Below are 17,664 nucleotides of genomic sequence, written 5' to 3'. Positions count from 1 at the left end.
CAGTGTCACAATGTCGATCACATCAATATTTTATATGTTTTCTGACGATAACGATCAGATCTATTATGTTAAGCACATTATTAGCCATTGTACAATAAATAGAAGGTTACATTTAAGAATCAGAAGACAGTTACAAGACAAATCCTAATCCCATTTAGAAAATGCATTACAATTTTGATATTGCCACTGGCGAAAGATTGAAAAACTACCAGAATTTGTATGGACATTACGACAGGAGTAATATATAATGTTCACATTTATATACATGGAGTTCTAAATTTGTTGCTCAAAAGTATCTTGCCCAGTGCAGGTCCGGGTGTTAAAAGAATAGGCCTGCAGCAGCGCTAAGCTTGTCGTATAAGGCGACTAAATAGTGCTCAGAAACCTAGCCGGGGGCTAGGCGCTCTGCCCACAGAGCAACTGGGATGTGTGCCCCAGGTGGTGGAATGGGGTACCCCTGGCGTGTTACATGCTGGGGTTGTCAGCTTATAATAAGGAAAACCAGACCGCAGACCAAAGTGGTGCACCGTGTTGGGAAAGATGCCACGTTCCTCGCACGTTAAAGAACCCTGCTGTGATATTCGATATGAGTAGGAACCTTTGCGCTCCGCCACAGGAGGATAAATTGCCCGACCTTACCCATCCCCCTTTTTCCAGTGGCAATCAAAATTTGTCGACTCTATTATCCTTGTGTCCCATCCTTTCTTTTTCATTTCATGTTCATTTTATCATCCATTTCATGTTCACCGTCTGAATATAGCTGAAATATTGCTGCTCGGACGGTAAACCCCAACAAACAAACAAACAAAACAAATCAAAAGTAGTATCTCCATTAGTTTGGAATTGACCGTCATTTGTTGCCTATAATGTTGTTGACGATATGGCCAATATTTTGTTTTCCATATGTGATGGTACTGATCAATAAATAAATAAGACGATTTAATCATATACACAAGTATTTTCTTTGTAAAATGTTACTGACCATGAAATAAAAAAGATGTTTTATCTCACATTTTCCTGTATTTGTAAAAGATACCATAAACTATTGGGTTCATTCACTACACATTACAAAAGATAGGACTGTGAAAAAATAACTTTAACTTGATTGTTTCATAATTTCGTAAGTAATTGAAGGGAGACGGACATGTGACGGAATATCCGATCAGACACTCCGAATATCAACAGTTCTTCCTAGACATTGGAATTGTTTGTGTAAATATTGACTATGTAAAAACATTTATTTTATTTTGAATTTTGATTAGTCCACAAAGACAGATTCGAAGCAATCGATAACTATTTATCAACAAAGAAAATATTGACAAGTATTGTGTATGATCGTCTGCCATAGAAAAGAAATTCAATGCTCAAACAAAAGTAAGAATAAAACACCAATTTAGCAGGTAATCTAATTTAAGTGTAAGTGTTTGTAAAAATCAGGCAAAGGTAGAAAAATCTGAAACATGCATGTCAAAACCCACCGGTCTGACAAAGTAATGTCACTCAAGGATACTTTCTCTACATGAAAATAACACTATTTAAGCTCTGAATTACTTGCTATGGTCAGAAAATTTTCAATAGAATGTTAGGAAAATGAGGTTCTTGACAGAGTTATCTGCCCTTGAAATGTTCATTTTTATTGAATTTTAATAAAATTGAAACTCAATGGTCCAGCATGATACGGAAAATCTTGTCCCTTGATTCTGATTGTGCAAATAACCAAATTACACTATCAAAATGGTGTTTTTTTCATACCATGTTTCACCCACTGCCTAATTCTTACGGTAACTGACACCTAAAAGAGTTCCACTCCATTCATGTGATGAAGGTTTTCTCCATGAGTATTTTTTAGCTTAATTAAAGTATATCGATGTAAATAAAAAAACAAATAAAGGAATACCGTTTCCGTTTATGTTACAAATATGTAGTATTCATTCATCTGATATAGTAGTAGACTTAATGCATATAATTTCATCTACTCTCAAATGATTTGAGAAGGTAGACCTAGGGTAAGGGACAAAACTCTTAAAAATCTTTGGAACGTTTGTATTCAGCATTTTACATCAATGTTATGTAAGCTTCAAAGAAACTTGGATTGATTCCATTCTGTGTCAAATGAAAGCTTGATAGTCTTTGGTGAAATAGAATATGATACAAACATATCATTAATTTCATGAGTTATGTCCCTTACCATAGGTCTACCTCCTTAAATCGATTAGTTTATTTTAATTTATAATTTTAAGTTTTAGTTTTAATTATAAGTTTTAAACAAAGTTCATAAATAGTTATTGATAGCAGTTATCAAATATTTGCGTCCGAAAGGTGGATTGTCTTAAATATATATAGAAACGATTTCTAATTTATAATGAATTTCAAATTAAAAAGATTGAGTTACCGTTATCAAGATTAAGATAATTGAGGGGATACCTACCGAGATAGTCAAATCGGTAAATATCATTTACTATGATTTGTATTTTAAGTGATGTGCTTAGTGTAATAGGTTGACAATACGTCTGGATCTAATGCATGCACACGTGTTGTCGTTTGTCACTTTTGAACACCGATGTGTGATGAATAAAGGCATTCATTCAGTTGAGAGTGAAATGTTTACCTGTTTCGACTTCACAAACCATTGCCAAAAGTTTACTGATGTTTCAATGTGTGGACCGAGGTAATGCCGTTGTAAAAACAATAAAAACCATGATTTCCGAACGTCTTACAAGTTTGAATATAAAAAGGTGATATCTAGATGAATGCTTATAAGGATTTGACATAAGGACATAATCATATCCACTAAACATTGATGACATAAAGTGCAACGCTATTGTCAGAAGTGCAATGGTTCCAAGACAAAAGAAAGACGATACAAATAAAGCATTAACCAATGGAAAGGCCACTGTTCTCAAAATGCTACTTTGTGTTTTATTTTATTATTTTTGTCTTTACTTTTGATTGATTTGTTTTCTATAGCAATAATGGATTCCATTGGAATTGAAGGATATGTGAATCTGATTAAACACATCGCGATTTGTTTATTGTGTAGAGGTGAATAAAAGATCGAGGTTAGCATTGACGAGATTGGCGTTTATAACTAAGAACTACTTTTGTTGGGTTGGAAGACATTTTTATATACTTGTCATCGTTTATGTGTTTCCCTTTTTAGTATCAGACAATGCATGGCATGTTTGTAAAAATGTTAGGAAATTCGCGCCAACGATGCATTAAAATGCATTGAAATCTATGATACTCAAAGCTGATAGGAAATGTTTCAAAACAAATTATCTAATAATAAACCTTATTGTTTTACAAAAATGAAATATAAAACGTTTTAATGTGGCGATAATTATTGGAAACTTAACTTAGTTACACATTAAAAATTACTTAATTTTCAAAATTTCACTTAATGCTTTTTTACTTAACATGTTTTCTCAATATTTATGGCAGTAATTGCAATATGTTAACATAACCATCTTCACTTAGCAGGTGTTCTACACTATTTATCAAATTCCAATATTTAAAGATATAAAGTTCAATTCGCATCATGGTAAGTACAGACAAGAATTCTAACAGAGTAATATAAGTTCAATATGTGAGACCTTCGAATTAAAAAAAAATTGATGGCTGAGGAAAAAATGATATTTGTAATATTTATGTTAAACTAAGTATTCTTAAGTATGTCATTTGAAGGTCTTTAAACCCTAGCCGTGGTAAAATTCTGATAAACATATGACTTGAGGTCTAGTTTTCCGGTGTCAAATATGAGGTTTAACCAATTTTTTCGACCCTAAGATAGATTTCGCTCTACAGTATTCGTAATTTCTTTTAACATGTGTTGTGTTTTTTCATGACCATGAAGTTACTAATTGAATTAAAAGCGTAATAATTTATGGAGACTGTTCTATCGTTTGAGGTCAACTTAGGCGATACACCTGGCCGGTCTGTTGTAAAACAATGCTAGAAAGGAGTTCACGTGAGGTATTTCTTAATTAAATTGTTCTTAGCAAAATTGCTCAATAATTCATTTCTCCATGTTACAGCAATTTTAACTGTTTTACCAGTCATCGCTTCCTTTTGAATAGTGTTTCGCAATTGGTTACAATGTTCATATGCTGCTAAATGAATTCTTCATTTATGTGCATGCATCACTTCCTCTGCTGCAGTGGTAGTCATGAAGCTTATTTTAGTCCCTTGATTCAGTTATTAACGAAGTATTTGATGAACAGCTGATGACATCAATAAGCACATTATGCGGTTTGCATAAACAAGCATCGGAAAATAAATCAGATTTCTGGTTAATCAAGAATAAAAATATAATAAAAGGGGTAGCAAGGATATAATCTGAGGCAGCATTTATTTCCTCCCACATATATTATATTTCAAAGAATTGGAGATGACGATTCAAAACTAAATTCAATAGGTGACAAACCCGTAAACGACATTTCATGCATAAATAAAATACTTTGAAAGTTCTTTTATTCATGGATTCCACTTATCATGGTTGGCAATTTATTACGCCATGAATGTTTGCATTCTAGGTTTTAGCATGAATACCTATCATAAGAAAAGAACAATTGTTTTTTTGTCAGGTATAAATCTCGCAATGTTAAACAAGCACGAACACATAATCAAAGAACAAAAGTATATAAACAATAAAGAAAAAAAAGCGTTAAACGCCTTGTCCATATAAGCTTTTCCCAAATCTATTATTTGCCATGCATTTAGAATAGTCTGTACGCTTGTTGTCTATTAATTAACGCGTTCTTAGATAATGTCAGACTAAACATTATTGCGATTGTTTTCAGCACTAAGTGGTATAAACCGATGGCATATGATTATCATCTTGCATACGTAGTACCATCAGTTTCTGATCCAAAATGGTGTAAATATAGATCAAGGGTAATACCAAAAAATGTAACCAAATTACCGAACTGATAAACTCTAGACAGTGGTCAAAAGGAAAACCTATATACTAAATGGCAATATCAAAGCAAACAACCGGAAACCACTGCAATGTTCCTGACTGTACATTATTGATGATACTATTAGTGTTGAAATAGTCCAATGCGCACGGCGTGTTCTTCCTTAAATCCCTTTAGTTTTATCCAAAAAGCAGTTTAACCATAGCCCAAAGTTATTTTTCCCTTCAAAGGCTCTGCAATGGATGGAGTGATTCTTATACATAATAAAGTAACACATATTAATTTGTTGTTTTCAATAGCCAAATAAAACGATTTTGCAATAATTTACTGCAGAACCCATCCAAACTTGACCCTGACGTAGAAAGTAATGCGGGTATACAATTTAACTCTATGGAGCGGGGCTCTTTTGAAGTATTAATCCAGTTAAGCGATATTAAGTAAATTAATTAATGCTATTAAGTTGGTAACTAGGTCAGAAAACCATTATCACCTATCGTGATTATAAGCTATTTACCACCGAATGTTACGATAATCGTTGCCTTTATCATTTCCTTCCTATAACAATAAGAGAATCAATTGTACAATTGTTAATACGTGTCGCAGATATGTTATCTGTGAACAATCGCGCTGCACCGAGGTAACTCGTTTTTAATTAGAAATAGCAATATTAACTGTTGGATATGATTGTTTTAAGATTTGAATATAAACGCCAAACGTGATTCTTCTCTTTATAAATGGTATTCCAGATTGATTTTTCAACATCGTTATTTCATATTTTTTACAAAACAATACTTATCATCATACAAAAATATCTCGCTAGTGACAATTTCTGATGAAATGACATAGGTGTTTTAAATATTAAAAAATGTATGTATGTCGAAAGCCATGTTCATGCTGATGATTCTTATACTGTATGTAATAACCAATGTTTTGAAATGGTAATACTGGGATTCTAAATAGAAAATCAAAAGAATAAAACCCGATGAAAAAGGCCGGACAGAGACAACAAACACGCACAATGAAGTACGTGAAATAACAAAAAGAACCAAAAGTAAATGAGCAACTCGTACTTTACCAAAAATTGGCAGCATGGATCAGATGCACTGGTAGGGTAAGCATTCTCTTCTTTTCTAGAAACACCCGCCGAATTGCTCATAAACTGGCAAGTCTGACGTAGTCATAAAAGGATAGGAGAACTATGAAACTTTAATACTGATATGATTTGTAATCAATATATCTTTGGATAAACATGTTAAACATGTCAAATTATCAAAACGAATCATGTTATATTCATCTTAGTTGAGCTAATAATTTTGCTGCATAAGTCACCTGAATTTCATGTTACTACAAACGAGTTTTTTTTACGTGAAAAAGTCGAATGTTTTTAAGTGTAGTGAATTAGGTCCGGTGCATTCCATGTAAAGTTGATGTTAATTTTCTTATAGTGGTCAATTTACTCATATCTACCACTTTGGATAAAGTTAGTGTTATAACATGAAGCAACAGTCTATAAATCCGCTTCAAAAGAATTGTAATATTGATACTGATTAAAATATTTAATTTGCACTTTACAACTAAACTTTACATTTAATCAGTAATATTATAAACAAAATAGTTTCTTACTTTATATATGTACCTGTTTTTCTTCCTACCTGTACTCACACCATGCATCAGTCCGGTGAACAAGGTATCCAAGATATTTCTATCATATGTTTACTGAAAAATATTCTTTAAAAATGTCTCTATTTTAACACTACCAAATATTAATAGAACTGTCATCATATCAATCGAACAGCAACATAATTTACCTTGTGTTTTCACCATCAGCGACATCTGGCTGTGGTGCTTTCTGATGTCACTTTTAATTAGCTTAACACCGCCAGTACAGAAGCCGACTCTGAGTTAAATATGCTACTGATGGTAGTCCTGATATTACAAATAACCGTTGTGCGAAAACTATAGAGATTATATAGTCATTGATTGTCGCAGTCTTTTAAATGTGTTTCCTGTGTGATAATTGGTTTGATAAAATGAATACTATTCCGAGGATTGGCCTTGGACGAACTACAACTTACTATTATTAAAACATAACTGTAATGACACATGTCGGTCTTTTTAAATATTATATGGAATATATAGGTAGATAGATTATGGATGAAATTGATAAACATTGTTAAAACTTCCAAGGCTTTTGACATTCTAACCGTTATTACGATCGTTCTGCTCAACAATTTTATTTTACAAAAGATTAATTTAAGTAAATAATGAAAAGTTTTAAACAAAACCGGTAACAAGCATACTGATTAGAAAACGAAATAAAAAGACGAAAATAAATCACACATCACATAAAAAAAGAATCCAAAATATGTCGTCAATATTCAGTATATAAGGACAATGTAACCAGTAAACACCTTGGACAGACAGATGAATCGATACTGTCATATATTTATATGTTTTTTGTAACGTACGTTACTTTAGCGTCGGCCAAACTTTGTTAGGCTAAAATATTATTTATTCGTTAAGGATTATTTTAGCAATCAGTATATGTTGCTATATTAAACCATGTTAAACACGAAATGTAACATACAATAATTGAATTCCAAAAAGATAATATTACATTAGATGACAAAGAGAAAAGTGAAAACAAACACAGGAAGGTTATTTGAAGAAATAGCAACTGCCATGCAATAATGTCAACATGATATTCAAGCCACATACTAGTGCTGTGCGCAAAATACATCGATCACCAAATGTAATACTAGGGTGTTACTGGTTCTTTAGGGTCAGGAGTTTATGGTCGTACGTCTTAATTTTCCTCTTAAACTAAGAAAACTTAGCCTGTTGATATTTTAGGAACTATGTCGTGAAGTAACATGTGGATATCACTATAGTATTTACTCTCGCAGTCAGAAAACTATGCGGTAAAATCGTAAATAGAATCGTCTGAATATAGCTGAAATATTGCTGCTCGGACGTTAAACCCCAACAAACAAACAAACAAACAAACGTAAATAGAAATTAAATATTCCTGTGACAAAACGGACAGAGAACTCATACCGAATAACCAACAACGTACAGGCATCATAGGAAACATATCAACATGTTATGAATTAGCATACCGTTCTCTCCGAATCTGGCCATGGGAGTTCAGTCCACGTAAACAGAATGCTAAAACACTGTTTTATCCATGTCATAATCACGAATATCTAGCAGGACTGTTTTGTTTGATATTGTTACAATAAACATTAATGTTCCATTGAGATAATCATGCATTGTGACGCTTTGAATTAAGCACTTCGCTTACAATAGGTTTGCATTTATTTTTGTTCTAGGCCGTTACGTAATAGTTCTTTTTTAGAATAAAATTTAGGTTTTTGAACAATTAAAGTAATGTAAATTAACAATCGAAAACAAAACATTAATCGATTTTTGAAATTAGATTTTACATTCTAAGCATATTGATTCTTCAAATTAATTATTTAAATAAAAGTTCATTTTCATAAAAAAATTTTGCTTTTGTTTAAAAGTAATGTTGTATTTTGACATGCTATTTACACATTTCGCAAAACACTGTAAATTTCCAATTTGTCGTCTTTTAAATACTTTGAAAGAGTTTGTTCAGACTTATTTTAGTGAAGGCAATTATTAAAAATTAGAAGTTTGCAATCACCACATTCAAAATGTTTTTCCAATTAACAGAAGTTATTTTTGATTAATGCATTTTTAACAACTTGCAGCGTCTAAACGCATTTTTGATTTAAATCGAATTTATTTTCATAATCCTTAACTCGAAAACGAAACAACAAAGGAACAGTAAAAACGTTTATAAAATCACTGGAATAAATAATATAAATAATTTTTTATATAATCTACAATTTTTAACACTAGAAGAATGTCCCCAATATTTTACAAATTATTTTTTTTTTAAAATAAAAATGTTTCCTTCTTATAAGTGAGACTTTGTTGCAAAGGGTGTAAATAACTGTTTTACTTCGTTTCTGAATATTGCAACCATTTAAATGGGTTTGGGGTGGCATGCATACCATGCGTGTATGAGGTCCTCTGTACGATACCCGACCGGTCCACACAAATTACTTAATAATATAGATATCATATTTTTCTTCAAAACTCCTTGTAAGCAGGGCAGACCAAATCTTTTGAAAAGGAGGGTTCCAGTATATGAAAAGAATCGAATTTGCTTATCACTGAAGGAAATTAACTATTGTTTTGACAAAGGAGAGCGATTTCCAACTATCAGAACTCCCATAGGTTCTGATCTGCGGTAGTTTATTAAATATACATATTAAAAAAGTTAATAATTCAAGATTTTCGTTTGTTGTCTAGAGCGCTCGATTTAAATGACAAACGATCGAATTAGCAACTTCGTTCGTATACATACATATTTTTCTGTATATCATATACAAATAAAATGTCGTAGTTAATAGGGTATTACAAAGTATGGAACGAAGCCAGCAGTATGATTTTGGCGCTTTTAAAGTCCATGTACAGAATCTATAATACCATTCAAAAGTCAAATAACTTGTCATATCAATGTGTTATGGCAGTTCGATTGGTCGACGTCATATTTCGGGACTTGCGATATTGCATTAAAATTCAATTATCTCATATGTACCACAAATATCAAGAATAATATGAAAACATCCTTGATCTATTCGAATTCAAACGGAAGAGTAATCAAGGGAACCAAGGTTATAGCGGTAATCAAAAGAATGTAATCCAGAGACAAAGACCAGACATGGAAAACAGACATACACAACAAAGAACATAAAGTAACTAAAATCATACATACAAAGTAACAAACGCAAATGAGTAACTCGGATTCCACAAAAATCTGGGAGCATGGACCAGGTGCACCGGTAGGGTAAGCGTCCTTTGCTTTCCTAAAACATGATCCAAGTCTTAATTATAAACAATAACAAAAATCAAATTATGGAACTAATGTGTGTTTGCATGTTCATGTAACACAGAATTGCCACCAAGTTAACGAATCCCCGTAAACAAAAATATCTCCCGTAATATGAAAGGAATGGTCCTAGTAGTAAATGTTTAAAATTTGTCATAAGTTTGAACGACTTTTTAATGATTCGTTACAGTTTTCTCTACCATTACAATTTAAAGCAGCATCTTTTCGTTTGATCAAATCTTGTCCGGAAATGCATGAAAAATCCACTATAGAACAATTGTCCGTGTTATTGATTTGCATTTGTTTCGATCGAGTTTTCACCAAGACGAAAAACGTATCAGCGTTCATTTCACTTTCTATGTAGACACTGAGTGCTATGTAGTGTGTATATCTCATTTTATATATCAAAATTCATGTCATTTGTTTTTCAATCTACAATCTTAAATTTACATTATCAAATACTTATTCAAGTTATTTAGTAAAATAACTTTCCATCGATAGTAGCAATGCACTGATTAGGTTTAACTCGAATATATATATAAAGTTTATCAAGTTTATTCATTGCAGTCATTCTTCATAACTTGTCTAGCTTACTTATCAGTGCAGCAAATGATTGATTGTACCATGTCGGTCTTGGGACGAATTGACATGTTCACACCTGCAACCGTTTCGTCTAATCTCTCGAATTATTCAGATTAACAAACATATATAAATGAGTGCCAAAACCAACAATCAAATATTTTCGTACCATTTGGATATGATTAAGGTGCCGAGACCTTGCATTGAATGACATAATCAATAATGGTTAGGCAACAATTTGAGAAAGTACCTGATACTCTGAATATTAACCTAATGACCCCTGAATCTCATTTGAATTAACACAGGTTTCACAAACATTTAGACATAAACATCATTACCTCACATGTATAACTCCTTCACAGACCATACTATACACTGTTTTGTTATTTATCGAACAGAATGAATACATTAAGCCCATCTATTGGTTCACTTTTGTAAATCAAATCAAATTACGACAGAAATTCAAATGATGTCTACGTATCAGCTCGTTATTTTTCAATGGGACTATCTTAAATAGAATTTGTCAAAAGATATTTAGATTTTAATCTGTCATTCTACATGCAATTACTTCTTTACATTTATAATGACTTATAATGAGTAGTAAGTGCGTCTTTTAAAATTGTGAATGAACGTTACCTGAAAAATGCAACAACTGAAAATGTTATAATACCATTGAGGAGATACTAATCGAACTACTCGGCCATTTCCGCTACACTGAACGGAAATCTTGAATGCAGAAAAGAAAATTCCTCATAAAAAGGCTCAGTAACTTCGATTGTAATAAATACCGAAGTGCAAATGGAAATGGGGATATTAGGTAGAAGAAATTCATGAATAAACCAGATAAAAAAAAAGACGCAAATACCAAGAAAAACGAACGGAAAAAAACTCATATAAACGATCAACAGAGTTCCGTCCGCAAATCTGGGGATGACCACACCTGCTTCGGAAAAGTGAGCAGTTCTTGCCTTATGCAACACACTCGATCTGTATAATATAGGGTAGTATCAATAATAGCTTAAATTAGAAGAGAGGAAACAGAGAAATAAACCTCAAATACGAAACAACCACAATAAAATAAAAGAAATGATATTTTATTAGCAAAGTTCCAGATATGAAAGTATTGTAAATCTGCCCTTTTTCTAAATTATTTTAGATGCTACAAATGGAAATTAATCCACTGTATCTGTCGCACTTGTTTATATCAATACAATTGATTGAGCATCATATATCCTTATCGCCATCTTGTCATTTATCGGAGTCGTGGTGTTGAATGAATATTAGAGAGTCATATTACTAACGTTTTATCAGGTATTCAGAGTTACCGAACGAATATGCCGAACAACAAGTGTTTGTTGCTCCTGGTGTACTTGTAAATTGAATTGAGGAAAAACAAATACTTACCGATATCATCTGTATGTTAATTACTAAATTGCTATGCTGTCATCAATTAGGAATTAGGATTGATTAGTCATCTACTTAAACGTGCCAACTGTTGAATAGTTATATAGATATAAAGATATGCATACAACAAGTCAGCTTTTTTTTTTTTTGGTCTAAATTGAAATCCAGTATAATTAATTTAGACAACGGTTTTCACCTGTCTAAGCTAACCCTAAATTAATTAAAAACTGTTTTGAAAAGTTACAATTTTTTTTTTTTTTTTTTTTTTTTTTTTTTTTTTTTTTTTTTTTTTTTTTTTTTTTGCATAAAAAATCTTACGCCTGTGTACATTTAGCAAACATTTGACATGTTGTTCGAAACCGAAGGAAACAATATTTGAAATACTTATAGATTAATGTCGGTTTTTTTGGTTTTTATAAGTTTAGTTACATAATCTTAAATTGTTCACCCTTTTAACAAAATAAGAATTTCGTTTCAAATTGGAAAGCAATTAAAAAGAAAAAAAACATTTGAAAATTAAAAATAGAGATTTGTGACAGTCACTCTTCTTAATAAAAAATCGTAAATAATGAAATATTTATAGTAAGCAAACGTAAAATTCGACTTTGCACTCAACTTTGAAACGAATCTATAGTTAACAAACACCACCTGATATCAGGGATTATTGGACATGATAGTTTATGCAGGTTTAATTAAATAGACAGTCATTATAAGAGGAAAACAATTCATGATCGGATGGACAACAAAGACTATATAGTCAACGGACCAGACATAAAGACCACCATTGCAATGAAAAGTATTTAAGGTCAAGGTATGATGCAGTATGCACTTTATTCAACCCAACAGATCTAGTCAAGGAGTTTATACTGATATAAATGGCTGCCAGATTTGACACTCTATCATTTAGTGTATTTTTATAATTACTAATTGACTAATTGATTATGTCTACGTATGCAGATACAATTAAGTACAACAATAAGTGCAAATTATAAATTACTTAGATAACAAACTTGTATGTATTGCCAATATTAGTACATATGTTTCTATGCTTTTATTAAGTTTATCTTGTGGCACCAGAGGCGATTATAATATAGTACACAATATGAACTGGTTTAGAAGTCAACGAGTATATCGAAAATGTGTTTGTTGTACCAAATAGTTTCTGGTTTTCATCCGTTGAATAAGGTTGACAAGGTCGATAAAAAAAAATTATATTTCAAATTTTAATTAGTGTTTGAAATTCTTGAATTCTTGATGTTTTCCTATTTCCTTTTTTTTTTTATTCGTTGCAAAATGTATAATTCTCATCGCAAGGAAATCATAAATCATAAACTATTTTTTGCGCGATAGGATGTTCGTTACTATATGTTTAAAACTTACAGGAAATTTAGAGGGATATAAAATCAAATCAATTAAGATCTTTTAAGCTAGAAAAAAATGAATAGAAAAATGTCAGTGTGATTGTTTTTGAGATATTAAAATTTGAAATTTTGACAGAAAAGGATTTCTCTGGATTTTCCATTGGTTAAATCTTAGTAGGTTTAATCTATTACAAAAACCGAAGAAATAATAAGAATTTCATAAAAACTTCTCAAATAAAAACATTTAAAGTACCTTAAATGAAACTATGAAAATAAAGGAAAAGTGGCGTTCCCTGGGCAAAACGTATTTATGCTATGGAATGGATAAAACCACTGGAGTCCAAAAATCTGACAAAAATGACCGAACATGAACAGCGAACTTCCTGCAGACATGATATCCATGTAAAGTGTAGATAAAGTTGGTACAGTGTCCGATGAAATGTGTTTTATACAGCTGATTTCTAGATGACACAATTTCGCAATTATTTGTAATGCATTTTCCATAGAGTACCTATGTAGTTTCAAAATTAATTTCAAGAAAACCACAAATTATCAGAAAATGGGTTTCAGTTCCTAAAACTAGAAAAGCATACCTTTTATTTGCACAAAAAAAAAGTATATGGTCATGTGGCAAAAGTTGACCTAAATTTCAGTTGTTATGGACTCTCGAAAATTCAGCACAAAATACACTGGAAAACAAATGAAGCACCTAGATTTCATTTATGAGAAATCATTTCAACCCTATAACATTTTATTAATTATTACCAAAATAAAATCAATCATAAATGGGTAAGCTTTGAAATGAAAATAAATTTCAAGTCATATCCAACCAATCAGGTACCACCTTGTTTTCAGTACTCAGTACCATGTTGGGGTAAAAAAGTTCCCGGTAGAATGTAAACAAATAATTGCGCATTTGTATCCTAGAGATAGTGCGTTTAAAATTCTACAAACTGCGTCACTGTCGACTCGTGTAATCATATCCGCCAAGTAAATAGTGTTTAAACGTTTACGGCGTGTTTCTGCAGCTAGAAACTAGAAATATATGTTATTTTGATATCAACGGATAATTTACTCTCCCTTTTCAATACAGTTGTGTTTGACTGTAAGTAAATTATCACAAAAAGAACTCGAACGCAGCTGCGACTTCTATTCGATTTCACGAAATCATTTTTTTTCCTCATACTATTGATTACCATTCGTCGATAACAGAAGTAGTGTCTTGATAATAAGACATATGCGTTTACCTACCGCAAATGTTTCCACACAAACCCTGCTGAAATAGTACATATAAAACAATGCTTCTAGGTTTTTCTTACAATAATTAAATCACAAGTTAACACATATGTAAGCACTTTTTCAAATTATTAAAAATGATATATTTCAGTAGTTGTAAGACTTGATTATCTCATTTTATTTTGTAATTTGGTTTTCTATTTATTAATCTGTTTTTTACCCGTTTGTACCGAAAATTGAAAGTAAGTTAATATGTCATAATTACTAGTACAACAATGTATACAATTGAAAAAAGTAAGTTATGCTGCAGTATCTATTTCTAGGTCTATTTCATGCATAACGTTTTGATCATTTACTCAATTGCAATATGAAAGGAGCCGCTGATTTAGCAGGACATATTTACCGTTCCAGAGCAACTAATGCCACTTCCAGATTTTAACAAAATTCATATTGCTAGTGCTTTAGCCTTTTGTGTGAGTGTCTTGTTTTCCTTATCTTCAGCTTCCATATGTAATTGTATTATTTCTAGTCGCTCAATTGTACATATAGACTCCCTGGGTTTATTTTCATGTTTATGGTATTTACTTAGATTTCTAAATTGCCTTATGACGCGTTCACCTGTTCTAATAATAATAAAATCCATAAGCCTTAAGATTTTTATTATAGTCAGTGATCTTTTTTATAATTGACAATATGTTTATTTTGTCTTACTTCTACAGGTATAATATTAATGAAAGTAATCCATATTCTCATACAGACTACGACCGTAATCGACGTGCAATTACTCTTCATTAATTCATATTTTTTTCTGTTTGTATAAATAATCACAAATGAAAACAGAAAATATCACAGTGTAATTATGCTTTTTTGAAATTTAGTTTCTACACGTGTAAAGCAATAACGTTAAATAAACCTTTTGAAAAATATATGAACTGCCTCGGTCTCAAACTCTAATCATGGAATATATTTTTTTTTGTTATATCTTGGTACACATATACCAGTTCGAGAGTATAAGTCGTTTGAAAAACTCGAATTGGAATAGCTTGACATTACACAATCATGATTGTTTGTGAATCTTGTTTTTTTGTGCAAAACAAGTCACGTTTCAAATTGTATAAAGTAACACTTTTATTGTTAGTTAGATAAAACAATTTCTATCAACATTTGAACGAAAGGATATCAAGGAAAAAAAGATTCCAGCGGATATCCAGGCCAGTGTAGAAATTTGGTGAAATGAAATTTAGCATTATATTCATATTAAATTACAGTTAGTTTACATTAAGACACGATTTGAAGGATGACGTATTTAAGGTTGGAGATCGGAAATCGGAAAAATGCACAATAAGTTTATGTAAACAAAGATTTTAATCAATATTTCTTTACAAGTCAAAAGAAAAATTTAACTGACAAAAAGAATATAAAAAAATATAAAATTATGTTAAGACCTGAATTAAAAACACATATAAACAACTTACTTAAACTTCTATTATTCCTATATGTGAGATAATGTTTGTGATTTAAAGCTCTGCAATTCTAAAAGCAGCACATTATCAATATATATATACCATTACACTAGGGGCATTTTACGCCAACTATCATTTATACCGTGCGATCATATTTTCATAGATTACATTATGATATATAGTGCAGCAATCTGTTCTAATCACTTAACATATCATATTGCTGAAGCTTCTCCTCTTTGGGGAAAAATCTTATCTCTTTTTCACGTAAGTAATGATAGCATTTTAAAAACTATTGTTACTTAATATGTTAGTGTCTTTGTAATACGTTTTTAATGAATACTAATAAAATGTCGCATCTTAAATACATGTTATGCTGTCACATTTGTTAAAACACATTAACTGAGCTTGATTCACCTTTTTATGATCCTAGGATGAGTTGCAAGTTTGTTACTGTTGCATTTGTTAGGGGGGTCAAATCTCAGAGGTCATTTTTATACTGACAAGAAGTCGGATATGGAGTGTTCGAACTCAGTTACGAAAAAGCAACAGACTGTAGGTAATTATGTAACACCAGTAGGACATATCTTTCTGAATTTGAGTCAATATGTCATCATTCTATCTCGTATATACTTCATGCCTGCAAGATACAAAGTTTCTAAGTGTTTACTAACAGTCTTTGTAAGAATCATGCAAATTTTGTAATATGTGATACAGCCCAAAATAAGGCTACACAGTTTTATTTTTGTCATTAAGTTGGATTGTATGTCTATATGATGAAATATATAATTATTAATTCCAATCTGTCTGCTCTTTGGAGATAATTCACATTGAAAATCAAACAGTTTATATTGTATTTTAGTGTCGTGTACAAAATTATCTCCCTTAATTATGAATTTTAACAGTACATCCTATACAATTTTCATCTCATATGAACAGGGGTTATATGAAAAGTCACATGTTAATTTCTGTTTACTATAACATTTTTAACAAAATATCAAAAATAAAAATATGTATACTCGACGTCACATACAACACATTTTCGAATTGAAGCTCTACTTTTTAAACCGTCGGGACTTTCCGCTAGAGTTGTCTCTCTTTTATTTAATCTGAAGATAGATCGCATATATGCATGACGTTTTAAAACCAACGAGTCGCTTATGAGTTTAAATCATGCGTAACAAATCCTTACGGGAAAATCCCATACTAATATCCGCCATGTTGGTTTCTACGGGACGATTTGTTTACAAACGAAGTTCATAAGTTCCAGTCGAACTCCGGTGACAATCGTCTGCTTGATCAACTTCTCGGTATTGTACGTTGTTCGCGTAAAATAAATCCGAGATATCCGAAATAACGCCGAAATGCATTCTGGGTTCTTCGGTTTTTGGACAAACCATTTAAACGTAAACAACATCTCCTAGCAACCAGATCACTGTAAACATGGCTGACTTTTTACAATGTAAATATTGGCACCGAGAATTAAAATCTGATCGGAATTTAACGATTCAATGTTTAGGGAGAAGCCTTTTGGCTAAATGAATGAGCAAGTCATTTAAGACAATTTAAACGACGGTAGGTGTCAATAAAGTCGTAGAAAATATTTGTATTCAAAGTTTAACAGTATCTTATTTATGTGACGCCGAGTATAGGCTTTCCAACCATAAATCACATTTTGTATGATCCTTAAATGGACTACTTTTTAAATATGATCGTAAACAAGATTATAAATATAAAATTAAAAACACTGTAGCTTTGTTTCAGAAAATGTGTCATGAAAATAG

General features: G+C 31.5%; 1 protein-coding gene across 6 annotated transcripts in view; it reads right to left on the bottom strand.

The window, feature by feature from the left end:
- Window positions 1-15,917, bottom strand: part of LOC148598887 (cholecystokinin receptor-like) — a 47,688-nt gene extending 31,771 nt beyond the window's left edge. Inside the window, exon 1 of one of the 6 annotated variants that reach the window (XM_088561383.1) lies at window positions 15,896-15,917. The gene's annotated coding sequence lies outside the window, so the exon portion shown is untranslated. The other 5 variants (XM_088561382.1, XM_088561372.1, XM_088561375.1 and 2 more) reach the window with 5 other exon arrangements.
- Window positions 15,918-17,664: the final 1,747 nt, after the last annotated feature.

The sequence above is a fragment of the Perna viridis genome, chromosome 14, assembly GCF_037379345.1.
Source record: "Perna viridis isolate PV_CMFRI_1.1 ecotype Kerala chromosome 14, ASM3737934v1, whole genome shotgun sequence".
Classification (NCBI taxonomy): domain Eukaryota; kingdom Metazoa; phylum Mollusca; class Bivalvia; order Mytilida; family Mytilidae; genus Perna; species Perna viridis.
Note: the sequence above shows the minus strand (reverse complement) of the source record. Positions and strands in the feature narration are given on the sequence as shown.